At 42.8% G+C, this 27,282-nt stretch overlaps 1 pseudogene; it reads left to right on the forward strand.

Moving 5' to 3' along the window:
• Positions 1-27,282, forward strand: part of LOC125485618 — a 61,713-nt pseudogene that overhangs the window by 24,432 nt on the left and 9,999 nt on the right.

Here is a 27,282-nt window from a genome sequence, read left to right on the forward strand (position 1 = left end):
TTCCCTATTGTCACTTGTTTTGCAGCAAAACTGTGTAAGGCACTTCCTCATGCTCATTAGGCATCAAGCTAAGTTCACCCAATAATGGCCATCAGAGTAGTCACCACAGATCATCAGATACCATTTCACCCACACTTCACAGCCCAGACTTTCTCCTCCTATACCCCACCAGCCCCTTAACTCTCCCTCCTTCACATTGAAAAGTTTTGGTGGAAAGTAATTGACAACCAATTGCAGAGCCAGGAAAATCTTGACCATCTCCTTACAGATGAAAAGAAAATCATAATGATATGTATTCTTAAACCTCCTGAAGGGTTAGCCCCCCTTGACAGTTTATTATCCACAAAGTGTAAAAGTGTTTGTATTGGTTTCATAAGGTGTCCTTTTATCACAACTCTACTGACTGTTACAATGTCAGATGTTCTTAAAATATGAATGAATTAAGACAAAACCATGAATAACGTTTTTGGGGTGTAGCGCAATATACTAATTTCATCATAAGAACATAAGAACTAGGAACAGGAGTGGACAATTCAGCCTCTCTCCTGCTCCACCATTCAATACAATCATGGCTGATCTCATCTTGGCCTCAACTCCACTTTCCTGCCCCCACTCCATAACCCTTCAAGCCATAGCTAATTAAAACTGTCTATCTCCTTCTTTAACTTACTCAATGTCCCAGCATCCCCCACACTCCAGGATACTGAATTCCACACGTTCCCAGTTGTAATAAACTATTCATCCTGGTCTCTTTCCTAATCTCATATACAGCTAAAGCCTCCTCATTCACCAAGGTGGGACGTGTAATTTTATGCAAGCTGGACTCAATAATCTACTTCAAATATCCCCTTAAGTTTTTGACAATAATGAACATTAATTCCATACATAATCTGACATGTAACGATAGAAATGTTATTTCTATTTTAATAAGGGCGAATTAAGCACTGTTTGTGAAATATGGGATTTTACTAACTTTCCCAGAACGTTATAGTATGTACTGTAAGGGTTAAATTCCAGGGCATCCAACAGCATTAGGCAATGAATTAAAGCGTTTAAATGGCACATGGCAGTCCTGTCTAGCTCAGCACTCCTGTGTAGGGATGGAGTGCAGCAGGCATAGGCAGCCTTGTTTGCCAGTCAAATTACTTACAATTTTGAACTGAGTTGTAACAGAAGAGAAAAGGCCACAGATTTGATTTTCAGGCTTTCCTCTTGTCAGTAGGGAGTTCTCCCTGCCTCTTCCCAATAGCAGCGACTGGAAATCGTGTTGTGCCAATCTTTGGACAATTAATTGCAGTGCATGCCTAGATTTCCAATAAGTGCAACAGGAAGCCTGCAAGATAATGTCATATCCCAGATTTTCCTATTGGTTCCACAATTTCAACCAGAAGAAAGAGGAATAATTGGCCCAACATCTTTCAGCTGCAAGTACAAGAGTACAAATGCAAAGCCGTGTCATCAAACGTAGCTGCAGGCTTTAAAGCACAGAGTGTACTGAGACTGTTGAATTGACTGGTGCCATGATATGTGTTGTCTGATCTGTAAGATATAAATCTCCAGATCTACAGGATCTTCCAAAGCAAATAATTTCAGTGGGGAAAATAACCATGAGTAGTCTATCACACTCTTTTCACTCACTCATTGTCTGGGAGAAATACAAAGCCAACCGTAAGGAATTATGTGCAACATCTCACCACCAAGAAATAGAGAAGTGATAAGATGTAATTGGCTCATAGGTTATATGAGTTTTGAATAAAATTGTAGTGCACTAAAGTTGTTCATGCAGATATTGCACTTTACAAATATTTGAAAGCAGCTTTGATCAGCTGAATAAATGGGCCAGCGTTTATTCACCATCCATAGTTGCCTTTGAGAAAGTGGTGGTGAGCTGCCTTCTTGAACTGCTGCAGTACATGTCAAAGAATCACAGAAACACAGTGGCTGAAAGAGGCCATTCAGCCCATCGTGCCTGCACCAGCTCATTAAATGAGCGTCATTATCTCATGCCAATCTCCTGCTTTTTTTTCCTATGCCCTTGCACACTATTTCTATCCAAATATTCATCCGATATCCCGTTGGATGCCTCGATTCACACAGTTCCAGGCTGTGCATACTATACCCTAACTACTCGCTGAGTGAATATTTTTTTTCTCACATCACAATTACTTGTCTTGTGCATCTCTTTAAATCTATCACTTATTGTTCATGTTCCTTTTACAAACACAAACAGCTTCTTCATATCTACTATACCCAGCCCGCTCAAGGCTTTGAACATCTCTGTTAAATCTCTTTTCAGCTTTCTTCTCTCCAAGGAGAACAGTTCCAAACGTTCCTAACCGAAGTTTCTCATTCCTGGAACCATTCTCGTAAATCACTTCTGCATTCTCTCCAATGCATCCACATCTTTCCTATAAAGTGGCACCTACTGTACACATTTTCTCTAACTGAGTTTGAACAAGTGTCTTATACAGGTTCAACCCAACCTCTTTCCTCTTGCACTCAGTTCCCCATTAATAAAACTGATGACACTGTAGCTTTATTAAATGCTCTCTCCACTTTTCCTGCCACCTTCAATGCTCTGTATGTATGCACTGTAGGTAGATCCACCATCCCATTAAGATACAACAAGATATAGGAGTTTGGTTAACATGTTGAGGTTGAACGGGGCATTGATGAGGCTTCTTCTGGAGTAATGTGTACAGTACAGGTCACCCTGCTATAGGAAGGATATTACTAAATTGGAGAGGGCTCAGAAAAGATTTACCAGGATGTTGCCGGGAAAGGAAGGTTTGCATTTTAAAGATAGGCTGGCACTTTTTTCACTGGAGCGTAGGTGATTGAAAGGTGACCTTGTAGACAGATTTATAAATTCATGAGGGGCATAGATAAGGTGAATAGTAAGGGTCTTTTCCATAGGGTGGGGGGTTCAAAACTAGGGGACATATTTTTAAGATAAGAGGAGAAAGGCTTAAAAAGGACATGAGGGACAACGTTTTACTTAGAGTTCATATGTGGAATGAACTACCAGAGGAAGTGGCAGATGCAGGTACAGTTGCAACATTTCAAAAGACATTTGGATAAGTACATGAATAGGAAAGGTTTAGAGGGACACGAGCCAAACTCAGGCAAGTGGGCCTAGTTTGGTTTGGGAACATTGTCAACGTGGACTGGCTGGACCGAAGGGTCTGTTTCCATGTTGTATGGCTTTGACTCTGACTCTGGTTAATGGTTTCATTGTTGTTGTGTGTTTCAAGCTAATATAAACTTAGGCTCACACATGCTTTTAGTCAAAGACACAACAATGTTTTAGAATGGTTTAGTTTTGTAATTTAAAGTATGCAATAGGCCTATCGGTATGCGTGCATAACTTTGGAATTAGGCTCTATAGTGACTTCTGCAGTCTTGTTTTTACCTTGTAGATGCAGTAGTTGGGGCATTTAGGATGATAGTAAATCATTAGAAGGTGACAACACATACTCTAAATAGATGCTTAATAATTGTTCATTGATACCACCTTACCTTGGTAAAGATCCATGGAGTGATAAGTTCAGAGTAACAAGCTGTTACAAAAGAGCACAGAGGGACTCAGGAGTCCTAGTTCAGGATTCTCTTAAGGTTAACATACAGGTTCAGAAGGCAGTCAAAAAGGCAAATGCAATATTAGCATTCATTGTGAGAGAGCTAGAATATAAGAGCAGGGATGTGCTGCAGAGGCTGTATAAGGCTCTAGTCAGAGTACATTCAGGATATTGTGAGCAATTTTGAGCCTCGTATCGAAGGAAGGATGTGTTGGCCTTGGAGGGGTTTCAGAGGAAGGTTACAAAAATGATCCTGGGGATGAAGGGCTTGTCATATAAGAAGTGGTTGAAGACTCTGGGTCTGTATTAATGGAGTTTAGAAGGATGTAGTTTAGAGTACTGCATACAATTCTGCATTGTCATGCTATAGGAAGGCTGTTATTAAATTGGAAAGGGTGCAAAAGAGATTTACAGGATTTTTACCAAGACTGGAAGGTTTGAGTTAAATGGAGAGGTTGGATAGGCTGGGACACTTTTCCCTTGGAGTAGGAGGCTGATGGGAGACCTTATAGAGGTTTATAAAATCATGAGGGGCATAGATAAGGTGAAAAGTGAAGGTTTTCTCCCTAGGGTAGGAGAGTTCAAAACTAGCAGGCATAGGTTTAAGGTGAGAGGGTAAAGATTTAAAAGAGACCCGAGGGGCAACTTTTTCACACAGAGGGTGGTGCCTATATGGAATGAGCCGCCAGAGGAAGCAGTAGAAGCGAGTACAATTACAACATTTAAAAGACATCTGGACAGGTACATAGATAGGGAATGTTTAAAGGGATATGGGCCAAATGCAGGCAAATGGGTCCAGTTCAGTTTAAGAAACCTGATTGGCAAAGATGAGTTAGGCCAAAGGGTCTGTCTCCGTGCTGTATGACTGTACGATGAGGGGGGGATTTCACTGAAATTTACAGAATACTGAGAGGCCTGGATTGAGTGGACATGGAGAAGATATTCCTCAGAGCGAAGGGGCGACCATTTGGAACTGAGACGAGGATTTCTTCAGCCAGGGGGTGGTGAATCTGTAGAATGCATTGCCACAGAAGGCTGTGGAGGCCAAGTCTCTGAGAATATTTAAAACAGAGATGGATAGGCATTTGATTAGTAAGGGGATCAAAGGTTATAGGGAGAAGGCAGGAGAATGGAGTTGACAAACATATTAGCCATGATCATATAGTGAAGCACACTCAATGGGCCAAATGTGTGTTCCCCTTCTTTCAAGTCCTCCTTATCCTACTGCAGGACAACTAGAGCACTAAGCATAAAGTTCATAACAGTCACAAATTGACCCAGTTATCAAGATATTTTTTGTAATCTTCTTCACTGTCCATAGTTGATAGTTCATAGCAAAAGTTGATCAGCTGTCAGTGAAACAGTTTGAATTGTATTGTTTCTAATTGTAACTCTACTGTAGAGAAAAACAGCCTGCAGTTACAGTTTCAATCAAGCAATCATTGCTTCAGTGTCATTGTTATATGCAGTTCGGGCGTGCATAGCACATATAAAGTGGACATCTTGCCCAAGTATGAAAAGCTAGTTAGGTCACCAAAACAAAACTCAACAATGCTGACACATGGACTCAACTGTAACATTAATCAGTCATTTCATTAAAACTGTAATTGTATCATGCCATAAAACTATTTAAATGCGTTCTGTAATATTTAGAGCACTGCTATAGTAATGCCACAAATATTCACCAAATTAAAAGTATTCTTTAATTTTATTCCCACTCAGGAATTTCGATGATGACAACCAACCTTGGTGCTATTTTCAGGATGCAACCGGAAATCCACGCTTCGACTTTTGTGCTGTTCCCTGTTGCTCAAACAGTATGTACCTTTCACTGCATTGTAGGAGTCCAGAACAATTTCAGGATGAAGCTGAGACTAGAGCAATCATATTCAATGTTGAATATGAACAGAGATAAGCAATAATTAAAGATCAATCACATTAAAAATGTAATCTATAGAGCACCTAATTGTGGCAGCAAGGCGGTGGGAGATATATGTAGAAAATTAGAGAATAGAGTAACAGCCATGGAAGATTTCAGCTACCCTGTTGTTAATTAAATAAAACAGATTAGAAGATTCACTATTGGATACAATAATGAGATATGAATGAAAACAGGTAAGCGAGATAAATGCGAAATTGTTTACAATATAAGCCACCTTAACATTGTGATAGAAACGGGCATAAATGTGACAAAAACGCATTAATAGATTGGAGAATAAAACAGATTTTGAAGGGCCGGGAAAACTGGAAATAGAACTTGCAGAAAATAAGATGGACAACAATATTGACAAAGATCAATGTAAAAGAACAATGGGAGCTGTTTAAAAAGTTTTCCAACAGAGTACAGGAAAATTATACTCTTCAAAAAGGAAAGAATAAACAAAACACTGAGATTCAATGGGTGGATGTGCACATAAGGCAACAATTCATAGTTAGGAAAAAGACAGACATTAAATACATAAACATCTGAGGAGTGCGTGATAGGGTAGAATCTGAAGAGATTAGGAGAAAAGTTTTTAAAAATAATTCGATAGCAAAAAGGAGCAACAAAATAAAATTGTCAAGGAATGTAAATCAAAATGATAAACTATGTACAGGTGCATCAGTAAAATTGGAAGGTTATGATGGGAATAGGACCATTCAGATATAGAGCAGATAGCTTCACAGGTATTGAACAAGGATAACAGACATAGTAAATGATTGCATTGCTTCAATATTTGTCAGAGAGATGGGACATGATGTATGACTGATGAGATAATGAGGTAAGTGCAGATAAAAAAAACTGAATGGACTGAGCATACTAAACAAATTCAAAGAGGATAAAGCCCTGCTCAGGATGGGTTGCATCCATGTATTCCAAAAGGAACTTCAAAAGAGTTGCAGAGGCATCACTAATTAACGAGAAAAAGGTGCAATGCTAGACAGCTACAGGATAATCAATGTAATTCTTGTATCAAAAAAGCGAGACACGAAATACCAAGGGACTTATAAATCCATCACCTTAACATCAATGGTAGGAAAATACAATTCCTACTAAAATAGAGAATAGAACAGAGAGGTATTAAAATAAATTATAGTCACTATGCTCAGCAAAAGAAACCTTGCTTGACCAGCTTTACTGAACTTTTTGAGGAGGTAACTGAGAAAGTAGAGAGTGGTAATGCGGTAGATGTAATTTATCGAGATTTCAAAAGGTCTTCAATAAGGTGCCCCATAGTCAACTAATGAATAAAAAAAGAGAATGTACAGTCAGGAGACTGGTGGCAGAATGGATTGCTAGCCAGCTGAAAGACGGAAAACAAGTAGTGGGGGTATTTAACTTTCTTGCTTAGTATCTTCTTTAAGACTTTTTGTGGGCTTTTGACACAAATGTGTCACTTTTAAAACTTTAGCTGCCCTTATGACTGTGCTTTTACTGCCACATTTCTGTTGTAAACATCTTGGGTTGGATATTACATGCCTCTTGTGGGTGTGTTTCTGGTAGAGGGACGTGTTAATTACCAAGGGGAGCTAGACCACCACCTTCCCACCCGCTTTCGAGCTCACTCCTGTAATACAGAGGATGGGTGGGTGCCAAAATCTGCATTCATATAAATGTTTAAGAGTCAATTGAACTTGTTAAAGGTAAAGTGACACCAATGCTACCCGGCCTACACAATAACAGTGTTTTGTTGTCCATGGAGTGGGCTCTCCTTTTATTTTACAATTGTGTAAATGTTCAGTAAGGGGAGGGCACACCACCTTCAAAGGGTGCCCTGTGTGCACTGGGGCTACCTCCCCAGAGATAGTGTTCCTCCTCCCCTTCCTTCCACACTGCATGGAATTTAAAGTCCACCCCTTCACCGGCAACAGGCCCCTCTCTACCCCACCCTGTGCCATTACTCACCTGGGTCTGAGGCTTCATGGGACCATCACCTTGTGACTTGGGTGCAGTATCAACAGCACCCACGTTGGAGTTTGTGTGCTTCCAGGAATGCTGGAGGGCAAGCAATTTCACATGGTGGTGGAAGTCCCACTCTATGCTAATTGAACCCATCCACAACACATTGCCCACTGCCCCACAGGGCAGGTTTGTTTAGAGTCTCACACTGGTTGCCAACTTCTGCCCCATCTGCAGCACAAACACTGTTTATTTGTCTAACAATGTCCTAGACTTTTCACTCATTATATTTGATACAATGATGAGGTTCCAAATGGCAGAAGTAAGTTTTTCCGTTGTTCAAATTAGGTTATTAAACCTAGTTAGCCTACTGCTTTCATTGATGTGGCAACTATAGACAAACCAGCTTAACTTCAGTGGTAGAGAAACTTCTACAAACCATAATTTAGAATGGAATTAATACTCACATGGACAATGTGGGCATATTGAGGAGAGCAAGCACAAAATTTCTTAAGAGGAAATCAGGCTCGATTAACTTGTTGGAGGTTTATTAGGAGGTAACAAAAACAGATATTGCTGGAGCAACTCAGCAGTTCTGGCAGCTTCTGTGGAGAGAAAGTAGAGTAAGATCCAGTGACCCTTCAGCAATTTCTATTTTTGTTTCAGACTTCTGGCACCCGCAGTTCTTTGTTTTGTTTTTGTTTATTAGGAGGTAAGTGAAAAAGTTGACGACAGTAACACTGTTGACGTGGTGTACATTGTATTCCAAAAGGTTTTTGACATAGAGCTGCACAATGGTCTTGTCAGAAAAGTTAGAGGGCATTGAATAAAAAGGGCAGTAACAAAATGCGGATACAAAATTGGCTGATTGTTAGAAAACAGAGGATAATGCTCAATGGATACATTTCAAGCTGGAAGTAGGTATATGATGCAGTACCCCAGAGTTGTTACTCGTATCCTTGTTTTTACTAACATATATTAATGATCCAGACCTTGTCATAGAGACATAGAGTTATATAGCATGGAAACAGACCCCTCAGCCCAACACATCCATGTCGACCAGATATCCTAAAGTGATCTAGTCCCATGTGCCAGAATTTTGCCCATGTCCCGCTAAACCCTTCCTATTCATGTATCCATCCAGATGCCTTTTAAATGTTTGTGTATCAGCCTCCACCATTTCCTCTGGCAGTGTGTACAGAGGACAATTTCAAAGTTTGCAGTCAATGCAATACCTACAAACACCATAAACTGTGGGAGAGACAATGTAGAACTTCAAAAGGACATGTTTAGGTTGGCAGAGTGGGAAGATAGATAGCAGATGAAATTCATTGCAGTGAAGTGTGAAGTGATGCATTTTGGCAGAAACAACTTGTAGAGACAGTAAAAAAGGAGGTGCTACCCCGAAGGGTATGCAGAGCAGAGAGACCCTGGGTGCATGTGTGCATAAGTCATTGAAGATAGCTAAATAGGTGGAGAGTGCAGTTAGTAACGCATACAGTATGCTAGGGTTTATTAATACAGGCAGAGAATATAAGAGCAGGGCAGTTATTCTGAATCTGTATAAAACACTAGTTAGACCTCAGCAGGAGTGCAGTTTTGGGCATGGCACTTTAGGAAGAATGTAAATTTATGGGAGAGAGTGCAGAAGAGGGCTACCAGAATGATTCTGTTAAAGAGAGGAGAAGACTAAGGGGAGGTTTCACTGAAATTTTCAAAATACTAAGGGATCTGGGTGGAGTGGACAGGGAAAAATTGTTCCTACTAATAAAAAGAACAAGAGGACATAGCTATATATGAATTTACAAAATAAACAGTGTGATATCAAAAAGAATTCACAGCAAGTAATTAGGGCCTAGAATGCACTGCCTGGTGGAGGTAAGTTCTCATTCAAGACATTCACGAGAGGATTATTTGGATTAGAACAATGTGCAGGGTCACAGGGAAAAGGCAGGAGAATGGCACTAAACCATAATGTTCATTTGGAGGGCAGAAAGACACAATGGACCAAATGGCCTCCTTCTGCACCATATCAATTCTGAGATTCTGTGACTTGGCATCAAGAATGGAGAAAACTCATGCATTGGCAATTTTATGTGTAATTTCTTCAACTGTTAACTGACATCTTTGTATGATTGCTTTATATAAGGACTTGGATTTGAAGTAAATAAAATTCTAAGCCAATCCTAATTCCTCAATCATAATTGCCCTTGAGAAGATGGGGAGCAGTCTTCTGAAACCACTATAGTCCATGTGGTGAAGACCAATTGTGTATATGCTTTTCTTTCTGTAGCAACTTAATACAACTGGGTGGTATGCTACACTATTTCAGAGAGCAGTTAACAATCATATTGCTGTTTATCTTGAGTCACGTATAGACCATGGCAGGTGGGATGACAGATTTTCTTTCTTGAAGGTCATTAGTGAAACAGATGGTACATACAACAATACTGCAGTTTCAGGATTATTAATGAGACAAGCACTTTATTCCAGGCATATCAATTAAATTCAAATTCAAGAAATTGGCAATGACAGACTCAACTCATGTGTCTGGAGCATTAGTCTGATCCTCTGGATTGTTAATCCAGTAACATTGTCACAGTTCTACTGCTTCCATGTAGTATTTGAAGCACTTGTCTCAATGGAAAACATACCTCCATGTTTAGATTCACTTTTTCTAGTCTCCTCAAAGGTAACTATAACCATCACTTTTATTATTCTATTCCTTCTGAAGCACTGGCAGCCTGGCCTACGTTAATGTTACTTGTTACCGGGTTTAGGTATTGTATAAAAGTTGTATTTTCACCTCCACTGTTTGGACAGTAAGCTGGTGAAGTTATAAAACCCACTCAATTTTAACTTTTAGTAAAATTAACGGATTGAAAATTGAGCTCTTTCTATGATAGTTGGATGATCTGCTTACCCACTTTCTCAGTCAATAAATGAATGAAAACTAAGCTAACTTATCAAGAGTGATATTAATGTCACAGCTCACCACCAGAAGTTTCAAATATTCTCATGGAGTTGTCCATGAATTCCACACTGCAATTATTGTTCGCAAAACACTGCATAATGTCCCATGTCATGTTGGAGCTGTACTCATCAATACTTCCTTGAAGTGACAGCCATTTTCTTTTCTCCATTTTGCTTTGTGCAAGATGGATGATAGTATTAAGTAGGTGATGCATCTAATGATTATGTTCTACGTTGCTTTAGTCCCAGTTGTGGTGATAGTTTATTCACTAGAGTTAAACGTAGAGTTGATTTAAGTGCTGACAACCAAGATATCATCAACCCAATTATCTCTACCTTCTACTACTCTAACAGATTATTCATGCATATTCATTTGGATATTCCTTTCCTCCATGATCACTATTTTCTGAAAAATTCCTTTGGTGTAAGCATCCAGGTACAGTTTTGTGATATACTAATTTCTCCCACATTTGTGGCATTTACAGCCTGGCAGTTCTCCCTGCTCAATGCCACACCTATCCAATTGATCACTGCCTGTGCCTGAAATGTTACAGTTTCCTATCTGTGTGTTTGATTGATACTATGACTTGTTGCAGTCTCAATGAATTAACATGCTTTGATGATGAGATACTCTTCAACCTTTTCCTTTACAGTGCCAGGCTTTTAAATTGCATTTTCTGTCAGGGTGAATGAACCAAGAAGCCTTCCGTTATTAACCATACAATAAATCAATGTGCTTACTTGTCTAATTTCCACTCTCTGCCAATCCTGACACTATACAATAGTGTTCCCTATGCTATTTTCAAGTTAGCCCTTCTTCAAATTTGGAAAAGCATTAACAACTGTAAGAGCAGCTTTCATCATATTTAGTTTTGCTTGGCACTCAAATCCCATGTTAAAATGTCTGAATGGAATTCCACTCAAATCTCAAGAACCCTTGACTTCCCTGTTGTCTTGTTGCCTGAGAACACTTCAGCATTTTGTTTTTCACTCTCAGTGAATATGCTTGAACTGCAGACAACATATAAGACTGTCAGGCAACTTATTTACATTTGACTACACAACAGAAAATGTTTGACTTTTTTAGCAGGATTCAGACAGATTGATCCATTACTACAACCACCTTACTACATCTTTCACCAGTTCAGACCAGTCCTGTTGTAATTTGTGATGGCTTTGGTCCCTCTGCACACTCTACCCTAATGTTGGGGGAAGGGCATGATGCCAAAGATATGACAGAAATATATTGGTGGTTGGATGGTCAAACTGATGTGAGGCCCAGTAAGCCCCTTTGAACACTGATATCCACAGCCACAAAGGCAGCAATATGAGTCTACCTGATTCCAAGCTGGCTTTCTATTGCATAAATTGCTAAATGCCTTCGACTGTGCTGGAATAGAAGCTGAGGGATCAACCATCAGACACTGCATCATGGGTGAATCCACAAGTCTTCTCATGGCGTTGGCCACTGATTCCACACAGTAAAGGATGGCCCCAATACTCTGCCCAATGCCTTGATCCTAGTTGGAGCTGGACTCATCCATGAAGTTTCCAGGTATCTGGCAGATGTACCAAAGCACCGATGTTTTCTCTATAAATCCTTGTCAGCCCCTTGCAGCCACCAGTTAATACACTGGCGCTGAGGCACCGGCAGGATCTGCACATGCTGAGTTACCGAGCATGAGTGAGCTGCAGTCAGACCAGAGGAAAATGATCATCTGGGTGCCAGCTCTCTACAGGATGAAATGGCACATGACTCTGCTGCACAGGGCTTAGATGAGGCCATTGAAGGAGAAGTACATAGAACGAGGCACCCAAGAACTTTGGAGCATGCCCTTTGATCTATTCAGCTATTTTTCTAACTTAGTTCCAGTCTTCCACACTCCTTTAAGCAGTTTCAGCTCCTGTTTGGCCAGCGTGCACCTCCGCTTTAAAAGGTGCAGTCCAGTTTAAAGTAATACAGGCTAGGCTTAAGTTCTGCTAGCTCCTCATAAACTGGGCCCCTGTCTGAGGTATGTAATATTTTCAACTATGGGCTCCACAACACACCCTTTATCAATATAAGGCAACTCAGAGATCCTATCTGCATCATTTTGAACAGACATCAAGTATAGTTATCTCCATTGTAGGATCTCCAGAACTTAACCCTCACCTTCTCTTTTTAATTCTGCCTCTGGAAGCGATATCTACTAATTCAGTGCCATTTTTCTGCTAAAATAAATTGAATTATCTCACTAATCTCATTCTTTTCACAGATGCTGTTAGACCTGCTGAGCTTTTCCAGCAATTTCTGTTTTTGTTTATAATTTACAGCATCTTCCATTGTTTCGGCTTTTGTTTAGTATTTAACTCACTGCCACATCTCTTCTAGACATGCCCACCTTGAAGAAATTCTGCTCCTCTTTCCAATGGGATTTCTGTTCCAATCTTTATTCTTGTCCACTGACATTAATTACACTGTCGCTCCTGGTGTTTGGTCAGGTATTTGCTAAAACTTGTTTCCACAGCCATATCACATTCCTCAGTGACTGCCTCCGGCTCAGACTTACCCAATGTGGATTCCAACTGAAGTTTCGTCCATTGTGCTTTGAATCCATCCAGGATCACAGGTATTTCCGTGATGTTCGACATTTCATGGAGAGCTGTTCTCGCCACATCCTGAGATCCACACTCAGTGCCATGTGGCGCCACATGCACGCTCTCAACCTTTCTCTCCAACAGCAACACACTGGCTCAGGGCTGCACCACTCCGCAGTTCCACTTCATCCTCTGGCTCATTTGTTGTGCTAACAAGAAACTTTTTCTTTTCCTTTCAGGCATCAAGGGCCACTAGATGCAACAACTCAGAGACACTTCTGCTTTTCTGGAACCTTTCTCCCTCCCCTTGCCTCTGACTCCATCCTCTCCCCTAACCCCGGGTATTCACCATCCCTCTTAACCTTCTGCTCTCTGATGCTGAATGTTTTGTACTCAGCAAATGACCTAGATTCATCCCTTTGCATCCCCACCTTAATGAATTTCAGGCACAACATGATGTCGAACTCTTCTTACACCGTCTTCGCATCCATAACCATTTCTTTGGACAAGACTCTTCTCGCCATCCCACAGATCCTTTCGCCCAGCTACAACACTCTCTGTCCGCCTGGACCCCACCCTCTGGCCTTTTACCTGCACTCGCCTGTTCATTGAGAACAGTTGACATGACATTGGTCACCTCAATTTCTCGGCTCCTCTCCCCAAATCCAACCTGCCTCCCTCTGAACTGGCTGCATTCTGTGCACTTAGATCCAACCCTGACTTTGTTATTAAGCCTGCTAATAAGGGTGGTGCTGTTGTAGTCTGGTGTACTGACCTCTACATTGCACAGGCTGAGCACCAGCTCTGTGAAACCTCCTCCTATCTCCCCCTGGATCAATATCAAGCCATTGTATCAACTATGGTCACAGACCTCACTTCATCTGGTGATCTCGCCCCTACTGCCTCCAAGCTGATAGACCCCCAGCCCACACAGCTCACTTCTACCTCCTTTCGAAAATCTACAAACAGAATTCCCCAGGCAGACCCATTGTTTCCGCCTCTCCTGCCCCACAGAACTTTTCTCTTCCTATCTTGACCTGGTCTTTTTACCCCTGGCCCAGCCCCTGCCCATTTACATCCACAATTTCTCTGATGCTTTATGCCAGTTTTGCAATTTCCAGTTTGCAGGTTCCAGCCGCCTTCTCTTTACCATGGACGTGTGATCCCTTTACATGTCCATTCCCCACTAGGATGGTCTCAGGTCTCTCTGCTTCTTCCTGAAACAAAGACCTGAACCGTCCCCACACACCGCCACCTCCTCCGCTTGGCCGAGCTCGTCCTCACCGTCAACAACCTCTCAACTCCTCCCATTTTCTTCAGGTCAGAGGGGTGGCCATGGGTACCCGCATGGGCCCCAGTTATGCCTGTGTCTTTGTGGGATACGTGGAACGTTCCTTGTTCCAGTACTTTTTCGAACCTGATCCACAACTCTTTCTCTGATATACCGATGAGGCTTCCCTCTCTTGAACGCAATTGGAAAAAGTTCATTGATTTCGCTTCCAATTTCCATCCCACCCTCACTTTCACCTGATCTATCTCTGACCCCTCCCTTCCCTTCCTCCACATCACTGTTTCTATTTTGGGGATAGACTGGCCGCTAATATCTACTACAAACCCACTGACTCCCACAGCTACCTGGACTATACATCCTCGCACACTGTTTCCCGTAAAGACTCCATTCCATTGTGCCAGCTCCTCTGTCTCTGTCACATATATTCTGATCAGGCCAGCTTTGACAAGGGAGCCTCGGAAATGTCCGCCTTTTCTTCAGCCAAGGATTCCCCAGTACTGCTGTTGACAGGGCTCTCAACTGTGTCCGACCTATCTCTCACACTTCCACACTCACCCCTTCTCTTCCCTCCCTCAACAGCGATTGGGTTCCCCTTGCCCTTACCAACCATCCCACCAGTATCCACATCCAGAGGATCATCAGACGCCAGTTCCGCCACCTCCAGCGAGATGCCGCCACCAGACACATATTCCCCTCCTCTCCCTCGTCCATCTTCCACAGGGACCGTTCCCTCTGGGACACCCTGGTCCACTCTTTCTTCACCCACAATATGCCCCCACTTCCCTCGGCACCTTCCCCTGCAACCATTGAAGGTGTAACACATGCTCATTTACCTCCTCCCTCCTCAGTGTCCAAGGGCCCAAACATACCTTCCAGGTGAAGCAGAACTTGACCTGCATTTCACACAATTTAGTCTACTGCACTTTCTATTCACAATGTAGTCTTCTCTACATTGAGGAAATGAAGAGTAGACTGGGTGGCCACTTCGCAGGACACCTACGTTCTGCCTGCAAAAAAGACCCTGAGCTTCCAGTTTCCTGCCACTTTAACGCACCACCCTGTTCCCTGGCCAACATCTCCATCGCAGGCTTGCTGCAGTGTTTCAGCAAAGTTCAGCATAAGCTGGAAGACCAGACCCGAAATGTCAGCTTTCCAGTTCCTCTGATCCTGCCTGGCCTGCTGTGTTCATCCATCTTGTTACCTCATTTTCCTCTTGGGGACCCTGCAGCCTTCCGGACTCAATATCAAGTTCAATAATTTGAGGGCCTGTACTCTCCTATGTCCTAGCCCCCAACTCCACACACCAGGCCTTTTTATCAGATGGTCTAACATTGTAAACTACCTATTGTTAGCCGCTAAGTCTCCATTAACAGCTATTCACCCTCCTAGCCAGATCGTTATCCTCTCCTTTGTTTGTCAATGCTCTTCTCTCTCTTTGGGCTCTATCTCCACCTATCATTTACTCCTTTCCCCCTACCCCCACCCTATCTTCTGTATATAAACCAATATTTTCCTAGCTACCATCAGTTCTGAGGAAGGGTCACTGGACCAGAAACATTATCTCTGATTTCCCTCAACAGATGCTGCCAGACCTGCTGAGCTTTGCCTGCAACTTCTGTTTTTGTTTCTAAATTATCTCATTATTTGAACGAGGAGTACAAATAACAAAGAAGAGTAATGCTAAAAATATGAACTTAAATAATTTGAATCAACTTTTCCTGAAATTTACTGCAATGTTTGCTGCTTAATATTTTGCTGTTTTAATCGTCTTTAGAGTATTGTTGTTTTTTGCACTAGCGTCACCTTGGATTTTTTACTGTGTTACAGATTCTGAAGAACAGTTTTCTGATGAAAAATCTGAATGTGAAGCTGTCAGCATGCAAGACCATGGCAGGAGTGAACATGGACAATTGCTCGGAATATTCTATGGCGCAAGAACTATTGCTGAAGACCATCCTTGACAAGCATCCATCCAGTTACAGAGAAGACATGGAGGATCTTTGATCCATCCATGTTGGGTTCTAACAGCAGCACATTGTGTTTCCGATGGGTATGTGCTTTAATTATTGAATAAATTGCAGAAATTCTATGGCAAATATCAATTCATTCCAGTCTGAACATGGAAAGGTTATCCAGGGATCTGTCTGACAAAGATGGAAAAGGTTTTTCAAAATGTAAAATAGTGATCTTATTATTTTCATGACCAATAGCAGCTCTCAAACCATTTTAAGGTCTAAAGGCCTGATATTTCCATCTTAGCCTAGGCAGGTCTCAGGTCTTACTGTTGGATGGGGATAGGCAATGACTAACGGCATTCTGCTCTATAGAAACAGTTGTTCCTTCTTCTTTTCCATCATCAACTCCTCTTCCTATCGCTGTAGTTGATTTGCAGGAATGAAGGCAGATGTTAACTAATCTCAAGGAGACAGAGAGATGAGTAAACGATTGTGTGAATGCAGTGTTTCACAGGAATGGCTGTTAAAATGTAGACGTAAAAGGAGTGGTGAGAGTGCAAGCCAGGGGGCAGCCGGGAAGGTAAGTTTGTGTAAAAAATACTTGCCTCGTTAATAGGCAGAGCGAAGGCTCAGCAGGAGCAAACGTGGATACGGGGACTGCTGGGTAAGTGAACTAATATATTCGGGCAGTGACTAAACCCGAAATACTACGCGTGTAGTGTCTCCCACACATCCTCCTCCTCTAACCAAAAAAAAACTCTTATGTGGAGGGTGGGTAAGGTAGTTTTTTTTACTTTTTCTCTTCTTTATCTTTATCTCTTTTGGCAATTTAGAGCAGAGGGGATGGAATCTGCGGCAGTTGCATGCTCCTTTTGTAGGATGTGGGGGGTAAGAGTCACCACGAGTGTCTCTGCTGACTTCACCTACGAGAAGTGCACCCAACTCCAGCTCCTCACAGACCATGTTAGGGAACTGGAGCTGGAGCTGGATGATATATGAATCATTCGCGAGGCTGAGGGGATGATAGAGAGGAGTTGTAAGGAGGTGGTCACACCCAAGGTACAGGACAAAGGTAGCTGGGTGACCGTCAGGAGAGAGAAAGGGAATAAGCAGATAGTTCAGGGATCCCCTGTGGCTGTTCCTCTCAATAATAAGTATACTGCTTTAGATACTGTTGGGGGGAGCGACCTACCAGGGGAAAGCCATAGTGGCCAGGTCCCTGGCACTGAGCCTGGCTCTGTGGCTCAAAAGGGAAGGGAGGGAGAATAGGAGAGCGATAGTGATAGGAGATTCACTGGTTAAGGGAACAGACAGGAGATTCTGTGGTCCCGATCGAGACTCCTGGATGGTATGTTGCCTCCCGGGTGCCAGGGTCAGGGATGTCTTGGATTGAGTCTACAGGATTTTTAAGGGGAGGGGGGTGAGCAGCCAGAATTTGTTGTACACATCAGTACCAATGACATAACTAGGAAAAGAGAGGAGGGCCTGAAAAGTGAATAAAGGGAGTTAGGATGGAAGCTAAAAGGCAGGACAAGAAGAGTGGTAATCTCAGGATTACTACTGGTGCCACAGGCTAGTGAGGCTAGGAATAAACAGAGTACAGCTGAACACATGGCTACAGAGCTGGTGTAGGAGGGAGGGCTTCAGATATGTGGATCATTGTGATACCTTCTGGGGAAGGTGGGACCTGTACAAGAAGGATGGGTTGCACCTGAACTGGAGGGGCACCAATATCCTGGGCTGGAGGTTTGCTAGAGCTCTTCAGGAAGGTTAAACTAGTTTGGCAGGGGGATGGAACCAGAGCCACGGATTAGAGGATGGGGTAGCTGGTGTACAGGCAGATACAGCATGCAGAGAGTCTGAGAGGAAGGGCAGACAGTTGATAGGGCAAAGTTGCAGTCAGCGTGATGGGTTGAAGTGTATCTATTTTAACACAAGAAGTGTCAGGAATAAGAGTGATGAACTTAGAGCATGGATCAGTATTTGGAACTACGATGTTGTGGCCATTACGGAGACTTGGATATCACAGGGGCAGGAATGGTTGCTAGATATTCGGGGGTTTAGATGTTTCAAAAGAAATAGGGAGGGAGGTAAAAGAGGTGGAGGGATGGCATAGCTAATCAAGGATAGTATCACAGCTGCAGAAAGGGAGGTCATGGAGGAGGGTTTGTTTACTGAGTCAGTATGGGTGGAAATCAGAAACAGGAAAGGAGCAATCACTTTGTTGGGAATTTTGTATAGCCCCCCCCAGTGGAAACGGAGACACCGAGGAACAGATTGGGAGGCAGGTTTTGGAAAGGTGCAGACGTAATAGGGTTGTTGTCATGGGTGACTTCAACTTCCCTAATATCGACTGGAACCTCCTAAGTGCAAATAGTTTGGAAGGAGCAAATTTTGTCAGGTGTGCCCAGGAAGGATTTCTGACTCAATATGTAGATAGGCCAACTAGAGGGGAGGCCATATTGGATTTGGTGCTTTGCAACGAACCAGGCCAGGTGTCAGATCTCTCAGTGGGAAAGCATTTCGGTGATAGTGATCACAACTCCCTCAACTTTGCTATAGTCATGCAAAGGGATAGAAGCAGACGGTATGGGAAAGTATTTAATTGAGGGAGGGGGAATTACAATGCTGTTAGGCAGGAACTGTGGAACTGCAGCTCTATAACACTCTGGTTAGACCACACTTGGAATATTGTGTTCAGTTCTGGTCACCTCATTATAGGAAAGATGTGAAGCTTTAGAGATGGTGCAGAGGAGATTTACCAGGAGGCTGCCTGGACTGGAGGGCAGGTCTTATGAGGAAAGGTTGAGGGAGCTAGGGCTTTTCTCATTGGAGCAAAGTAGGATGAGAGGTGACTTGATAGAGGTGTACAAGATGATGAGAGGCATAGATAGAGTGGATAGCCAGAGACTTTTTCCCAGGGCAGAAATGACTATTACGAGAGGGCATAATTTTAAGGTAATTGGAGGAAGGTATAGGGGAGATGTCAGAGGTAGGTTCTTTACACAGAGAGTGGTGGGCATGTGGAATGCACTGCCGGCAGTGGTGGTGGAGTCAGATACTTTAGAGACTTTTAAGCGACTCTTGGATAGGCACATGGAGGACAGTAAAATGTAGGGTATGCAGGGTAATTTGATCTTAGAGTAGGATAATAGGTCGGCACAACATCGTGGGCCGAAGGGCCTGTAATGTGCTGTACAGTTCTATGTCCTATGTTGAATCAGTAACCACTGGGCTACAGCAAGAACAGAAAAGCTCTTCAGGAGAAATTTGCCAAGGTTTCTTTGACAGCACCTTCCAAGACCACAACCACTACCATCCAGAAGGACAGGGGAAGCAGATACATGGAATCCCTATGAGCTGCAAGTTCCTTTCCAATCCACGCACCATCCTGACTTGGAAATACATTGCCGTTTCTTCACTGTTGCTGGGTCAAAATCCTGGAATTGTCTCCCTAACAGCATTGTGAATGCACTTACACCATACTGACTGCAGCAGATCAAAAACGTTGCTCATAACCACCTTCGCACAAGTGATTAGGCATGGGGCCCCTCCTGCAAAGTCCACATTCCTGAATGAAAAATAGTTCATTTCCTGCTCCAATTGAGGCATATGCTTTTAAGGTGGCACTGTCTCCACTGGCTGTCTGCCTTTTGTGGGCATTTTATTATGTAAGAGGATTGAATATGTCAAAGGGATGTTAGCTGTTGAGGAATGTCAGCCCAGTGTCATTGGATAGAGGAAATGAAAAGTAGGTGTATAGCTCCTCAAAGTGGAGAGAAGTACAGGGATGGATTCTGTTATGCTTGCACTGAAGGGCTTACAACTTAAAAACCCAAATTCAAGCCGGAAAAAAGTCAAGGTTTCTGAATTCAGAGAGGAGTGCAGGGTTCGGTCCTTGTGCCAGAATGGTGAGGTATGATTTTATCCCTTGGACCTCAATTTAGTGCAGTCAGTGTGACATGGACAGCCACAAACTTCACCAGACTGACCTCTAGAATGGCGGGATTGCTCTTCAATCAGAGGTATAGGAGCCTGGGCCTGTTTCCTCTAACATATAGAAGAATTCAAAGTGGTATTATATGGAGCATATAAAATTCTTATCATGGCTCAACAGGGCTAGGCCATTTAGCACTGAGATAAGAAGGTGGTTAGCCTTTGAAGGTCTGTGCTCCAGCAGAATGTGAAGTCTCGGTCACTGAGTATGAACAAAACAGAAATCCATTGATTTCTAGATATTATATATTTCAGGGGTATGAGGGTAATGCAGGGAAAATGGAGTTAAATTATTAGATCAACTAGGATTGAGACAAATGGCAGAACAGGGAGACAAAACAGCCTCCTTCTGTTCCTACTTCCAAAGAACTACAATGAAGCCTGAAACAAGGATAGTAAGACTGATCTCCACAATTTTCCAGCAAACCTCTGGTAAATGAATCTAGGACTTTGAGAGAAATGAGACCAGGGTAGGCAGAGATAAGGATTTAGTGTAGGGACGATCGGAGTCAAGGGAAGTAATAGCAATTAGTTTGGGTATTGGGAGGAGTGGTTGAGCAGTGATGCTAATCCTGGTTCTATGTTTGGGTGAATGACTTCCAAAGATGTTTCTTTGAGTCCCCCTAGCAGCAGCACCAGTTGGGCAAACTAATTCAGTATTGGACACCTCAGACTCTGTGAGCTTATTACTTGTATATAGAAAAGTCTAATGTCTGTTGCAAGCAAGCGCCTTGGACACCTATATTTTACCTAAAATATATGGAAGTTGGCATACGTCCAGGCGGAAATGTGTATTTGCTTCCTGAACACCATATTGAGGGTTGGGTCAACAGACTACAGCCCAAAAAAAAAGTATGTGGCTGAATTTATAAACCAAGATCTCCTTGTTCTGTCCTATCTGGAATAAATGAGAAAAACTGACAGCGTATCAGAAGATGCGTTGGCGGAGTATACACTTTTTCATACAAGGCATTATCCCAGTGTAAATATTCCTGTTTTACCTATGTGGTGGCAGCCTGTTGAGGGACCACTTTGAATGGGAGTACAATGAATTGAATAGCTGTACCAAAACTGTACATGGCACAAGTTTGTCATTTGCTATGGACAAGGGAGAGATATTCTGCCATGGGTCTGCATTCAGACAGAATCTAATGCAGGAACAAAAAGTTTTTGCAATATCTGATGAGTCTGTTGTGAGAAGTAAGTGATGGAGAATGTGCATCAGTGCATCTCTGACATCACAGCAGGAAATCTTTACTCAATTCAGAAGAGCATGGAGTGAATAACATCCCTATAGCCCTTGGAAGGCAGGTCTCAATGTACTGAAGGATAATATGTCAGTATTCCCTGATGAACACAGTAATGGTACTATTAATTCTGTCACTGCCATTTTCATGGAAACAGCAATGAAACCTCGCCTTATATTTGCTCCTGTATGTAGTTACTTACCTCTAGTTTGGCTTAGGGCTTTAAACTTGAGCTACTAGTCAATCTCCACACCAGGCTAGCTGTCAGCTTGTGACCAAATCTGTAGCATGAGCTCTGGCAAATTATTTGAATTTGACGACAATATAGAACCATAAAGTTGGCTTCAGGGTGTCACGGATCTTCTTTGCAATCACTCAGTTCTAATGTAAATTGTGGCCGGATGGCAAAATCAGAGCTTCCAATTTAAATGAATGTAGCAGAAAACTCCCAATATTGCTATTCCAGTAGATAGCAGATGCTGCAACTGCATTTGATTTGATTTGATTTATTATTGTCATACGTAGCGAGATACAGTGAAAAGTGTTGTTTTTCATGCTATACAGGCTGATCGTACCATACAAAGTGCATCAAGAATCAGAACAGAATGTAGAATACAGTGTTACAGCTGCAGAAGAGACGCAGAGAGAGAGATCAACATTAATATTTGAGAGATCTGTTCAAAAGTCTGATAACAGCGGGGATGAAGCTGATTTTGAATCTGTTCGTACATGTATTCAAACATTTATATCTTCTGTCCAATAAAAGAAGGTGGAAGAGAATGGAACTGGGGTGAGAGGGGTCTTTGATTATATTCGTTGCTTTCCTGAGGCAGTGGGAAGTATAGATGGTGTCAATGGATGGAAGGCTGGTTTGTGTGATGGACTGGGCTATGTTCACAACTGTAGTTTCTTGCAGTCTTGGGATGAGACCTGCTTACTGCTGCTTTTGTATCTTTTGGCTGGATTTTCTGACAATTGCCTCTCAGCATCTGTTTTACTCAATCAGAAAGCTCAGCATTTTCAATTGGAGACTCTAGTCAGGGCTCCTTTAGAAATACAGAGCCATTTAAAGATACAGAATCATAGACGGCTACTGCCATCAAATGATATGTTCAGAGGATGAAGGTGGGGTTAAGGTGCCAGCAGGGTACAGTGCCAGGTGGGTGAGAGGTAGGTTGCTGGAGTTACGGTGCCATGCTCACAGGATGCCAGGGTGCAAAGGGGAAAAGGAGTCAGGTAGGTGATTGTTCGGGCTGAGTGAGAGATATTGGGTCCGATGGATAGTGTAAGGTTGTGGGTTGTTGGGTGCGGGGAACAGGGTCCCAGGGAGGCAGGACTGGGGTGGGAGGTGGTGGTGGTGGTGGTGGGTGGGGTTGGGGTGAATGTTGAGTCCTGGGTCGCTTGATCCTTGGGAAGGGGGTGGTTGATCTGTCAATGTGGTTAGGGAGTTGCTTTCAATGGGGAAGAATGGGCCACCACTTCATGGAGTGGGGGCTAGGGGTTGATAAGTTCAGGTTGTGGGGGAGGAGGGGGTCAGGTCTCGGGGCACTTGGGGGGAGCGAAGGGAGAGTTTGGCTTTGCAAAGTTGAGGGAGAAATCTGGACTGGGAAGAGGGTGTCAGGATTGACAGTTGGAGGGGTCGGACGTCCCAGGCATAGAGGTAACTGTTGAGTCTGATGGCAGAGGGGTGTCAAGTCCTGGAGTAGACAGGAGTGTTATGAGGTCAGTGTTTGAGCTATGTAGGGAACCAGTTGAGTAGTTACTCAGGAGTTACACTCAGTATTTCATGGTCTCACTTTTGCTGAGTAACTATTTACTTAGCTTCAACACTACCCTCCAGATCCTCCAATTTGAATGGATTCTTTCACAGGGTTCTAGGCATAGAGGAGTCGCCTAGCAGAATCTTCATTTTTCACATAACTTCCTCAGAATGTGGTCCGATGGGGATTCTGCAGTGTCCCCATGTGCAAATCCCATTGATGGTTTTTGGCAGTTGAAAAGTCTGGGCCAAAATTTTGAGACAATGTCTTTAACACAATGTGGAATTGCAGCCCAGTAATTTTCAGATGATGTACCTGGCTGTATTTTGCTTTACATTCATGTCTTAGTCAATAAATATAATCAGATATAGCAAAAATGACAGTACTAAAGCTACATCTATACAACTCCAGAATACGACTTGTATATTTCCGTGTGCGTGTGGTAATCCTTTATAGCAAGGAGGATGCTTGGACATGGCAAGACCCTATGTGTGTAGAGTCTTTTAACATGAAGAAACAGTTGAACTGCAGCTACTGCATGGTTCTGACTGAACAGGAACTCTCCTGCTCTTACCATCTGCGATAGGTGTATCTAAAGAATGTGCAGATTTGTCATCCATCTCTTTGGCCATACCATGAGACACTTGTGGCCATCAAGTCCTGAGGTGAGACTTGAAACCAGTGATTCTCGTACAATGGAAGGGATGCTACTCACAAGACCTCCTTCTAAAGCTGTGCTACAGTCAAGTGTTCACGCAAAATTATGAGATGCCATTTTCCTGAATTAATGTGCTGCTTTTTAAAGTTTTACAGAATTACAGTTGAAAGTTGCACTTGGCAGGAGAGAAGGAATAACGTTTGATGTCGAAAGGATTATTATCCACGAATCCTATAAAGAAATGAGTGACGCGTTATGTGATGACATTGGTAATTAGCAACATTACCTCGTTGAGAAAATAACCTTTGTTTCGGTTTGAATAAAAATGATATTTCATTTAACTTCTGTTATTAAGTGAATTGTTTTCTTCTTTCAGCTTTACTTAAACTGAGAGGCAGCTGTGTCAAAGAAAGCAAGCACGTTCGAACAATACGTCTAGCTGAAGATTACTTTCCTCCTGGCACTAAATGTAAAATAACTGGATGGGGCAAGAATGAATTTGGTATTTCTTTCCTTTGTTCTTCTAACAAGAATTGTCAATTTTTCAGATATGGTTCCCTCGTGTGAAGTTTAACAATGCATCAGGATGAAACTCCCTGTATTTCCTTCCTGCATTTAGCACAAATCAGAGTCAGAACATCACAATTTGAATGATGTGCTAAAATTGAATGAGATTTTCTAGCATGGGTCATTTTTTAGCTGTAGGAGCTAAATGTGAGTCATGATTCCCACTTCTCGTTGAGCTGAAAGTTGCAACTGGATTTAACAGTAGTAGCAAGGCACTGCACTGGAGGGGAGGTTGGGAATGGGTGTATAAACCCACTTCAGTGAGCAGTGAAACCTAATGCTATTAGTCCTCAGAAGGATACCAGTCCATTCCCAAGAGCTGCTGGCCCTTGAACAGCAGACTGAAAGTTTAGCAGTTCACCATCATCTTCTCAAGGGTAACTAGGGATGAGTAACTAATGCTGGCCAGCCAGAGACATGTACATCCTACGAGTGAATTAAAAAAAAACTTCTGTGTTTCTGTGATTCTGTGACAAGGACTGCAGCAATTCGAGAAGGCAGCGCCTCACTACATTTTTAAGGGTAAAAGGAATGGGCAATAAATGCCAAGCCAGTGATGCCCGCATCCCACAAGCGAATAAAACAAACCAACAGGGGAAATGTCCCACAGTCAGTGGATGAAAGATTATGCAATCTCTAGGTGGTGGAATTAGTTAAGGGAGGAATATTTGGTGAGCAAACTGGGAGATCTCCTATTTCTCAAATCATGCCATGAGATCTTCATAAACACCAGAACTGACTATCAAAACCTTGAGCAGAACCTTTCCAGATTTGGAATTTTTTTGCCGTACAGGAGCATTATTGAGTCATTCCCCTGCTGGTATAGACTGGTCACCATCCTGTGGGAGACAGCCTGTTAGAAAGCTCTGCACTGTGGACTGCTGAGGCACAGAGGGAACTGTAACATTGATGCACTCCCTGAAGCCTTTAAAAGATAAAGAATAGCCACAGATGTCAGGCCACATTGGTGGAGCAGGAGTCCCTCTATTTATTGCTGCAGCCAATGCCTTTTATCCCAGTGACTCCACCATGTGGGTTTTGAGAGGAGTTATCAAAGGCTAGGAAGGGTTGGCTTGAGGAATTCCTTTAATTGGCAAACCATCACTACTGGGGAGGTAGTCACTGCCACATTGATCCTGCCTCTGGCAAAAATTATCTGAAATCAGGAAGATACAGGAGGCTCCCTTGTTGAAGTTGGCCTCATCTCAAAATATACGACGGATACTTCCTTCACCCCCAACACTTCCGTCATATATGTTCAGATGAGGCCAACTTCGACAAGGGAGCCTCTGAAATGTCCACCTTCTTCCTCAACTGAGGATTCCCCAGCTCCGTTGTTGACAGGGCCCTCAACCAGGTCCGACCCATCTCCCACCCTTCAGCCCTCACCCCTTCTCTTCCCTCCCGCAACGGCAATAGGGTTCCCCTTATCCTTACCTACCATCCCACTAACATTCACATCCAGAAGATCATCAGGCACCATTTCTGCCATGTCCAGCAAGATACCACCACCAGACACATATTCTCCTCCCCTCCCTTGTCCGTCTTCCACAGGGACTGTTCCCTCCGGGACACCCTGGTCCACACTTCCTTCACCCCCAACACCTCCCCACAGCCCTACGGCACCTTCCTCTGTAACCGGCAATGGTGCAACACCTGCACATTTACCTCCTCCCTCCCCACTATCCAAGGGCCCAAACATACCTTCCAGGTGAAGCAACACTTCACCTGCACTTCCCACAATCTAGTCTACTGCATTCGCTCCTCTAAACTGGGGAAATGAAGCATAGACTGGGTGACCGCTTCGCAGAATATCTACGTTCTGCTTGCAAACAAGACCCTGAACTACCTGTTGCCTGCCACTTCAATGCACCACCCTGCTCCCTGGCCAACATCTCTGTCTCTGGCTTGCTGCAGTATTCCAGCGAAGCTCAACGCAAGCTGGAGGAACAACACCTCACTTTCCGCTTGGGGACCCTACAACCCTCTGGACTCAATATCGAGTTCAGTAATTTTAGGACCTAAACTCTTCCATTTTCCAGCCCCCTATCCCACACACCTGGCCTTGCTACCACATAGCCTGCACTATACATTACCTGTTATTAGTCACTAATCATCCCCATTAACAAATATTCACTCTCCCAGCCTGATCATTATCAACTGTTTGTCTATCCAACTGCTTTGCTCTCTCTTTAGGCTCTATCCTATCATTTACTCCATACCCCATGCCCCTTCCCTTTTTTCTGCATATAAACTGATGTTTTCCCAGCCACCATCAGTTCTGAGGAAGGGTCACTGGATCCAAAACGTTAACTGTTTTTTCCTTCACAGATGCTGCCAGACCTGCTCAGCTTTCCCAGCAACTTTGTTAATGTGAATGATGCCATGTATGTATGGCGTAGGTACACATTTTTCACTGTATTTTTACATTGAATATATGTGACAATAAATGATTCAATTCAATTCAATAACACAGTTAAATCTTTACCTTCATTCTGAAGCTTTGAAAATCCATTATTAGTTTTAATAATGATTATGCAGGGCAAACAATTTTGGATTGCCTGTTGGTTTTACATCATGCTTGATTTTCCTTCAATAGACAGGTAAATCATAAGACAATTAATCCATTCCCTGTAGATTTTGAATGAAAAAACAATTATCAGCGACAAAGCAAGAGAATGGAAAGTTCACTATTGTTTTACAAGCTACACTGGTTAATTTATCTTTAAGAAGATTACACCTATTTTTCTCATTCCGTTTCAGGACAGCTTAAAAATCAATTGCTGGAAGCCACTGTGCA

The sequence above is a fragment of the Rhincodon typus genome, chromosome 20 (genome assembly GCF_021869965.1).
Source record: "Rhincodon typus isolate 14 chromosome 20, sRhiTyp1.1, whole genome shotgun sequence".
In the NCBI taxonomy this organism is placed as follows: domain Eukaryota; kingdom Metazoa; phylum Chordata; class Chondrichthyes; order Orectolobiformes; family Rhincodontidae; genus Rhincodon; species Rhincodon typus.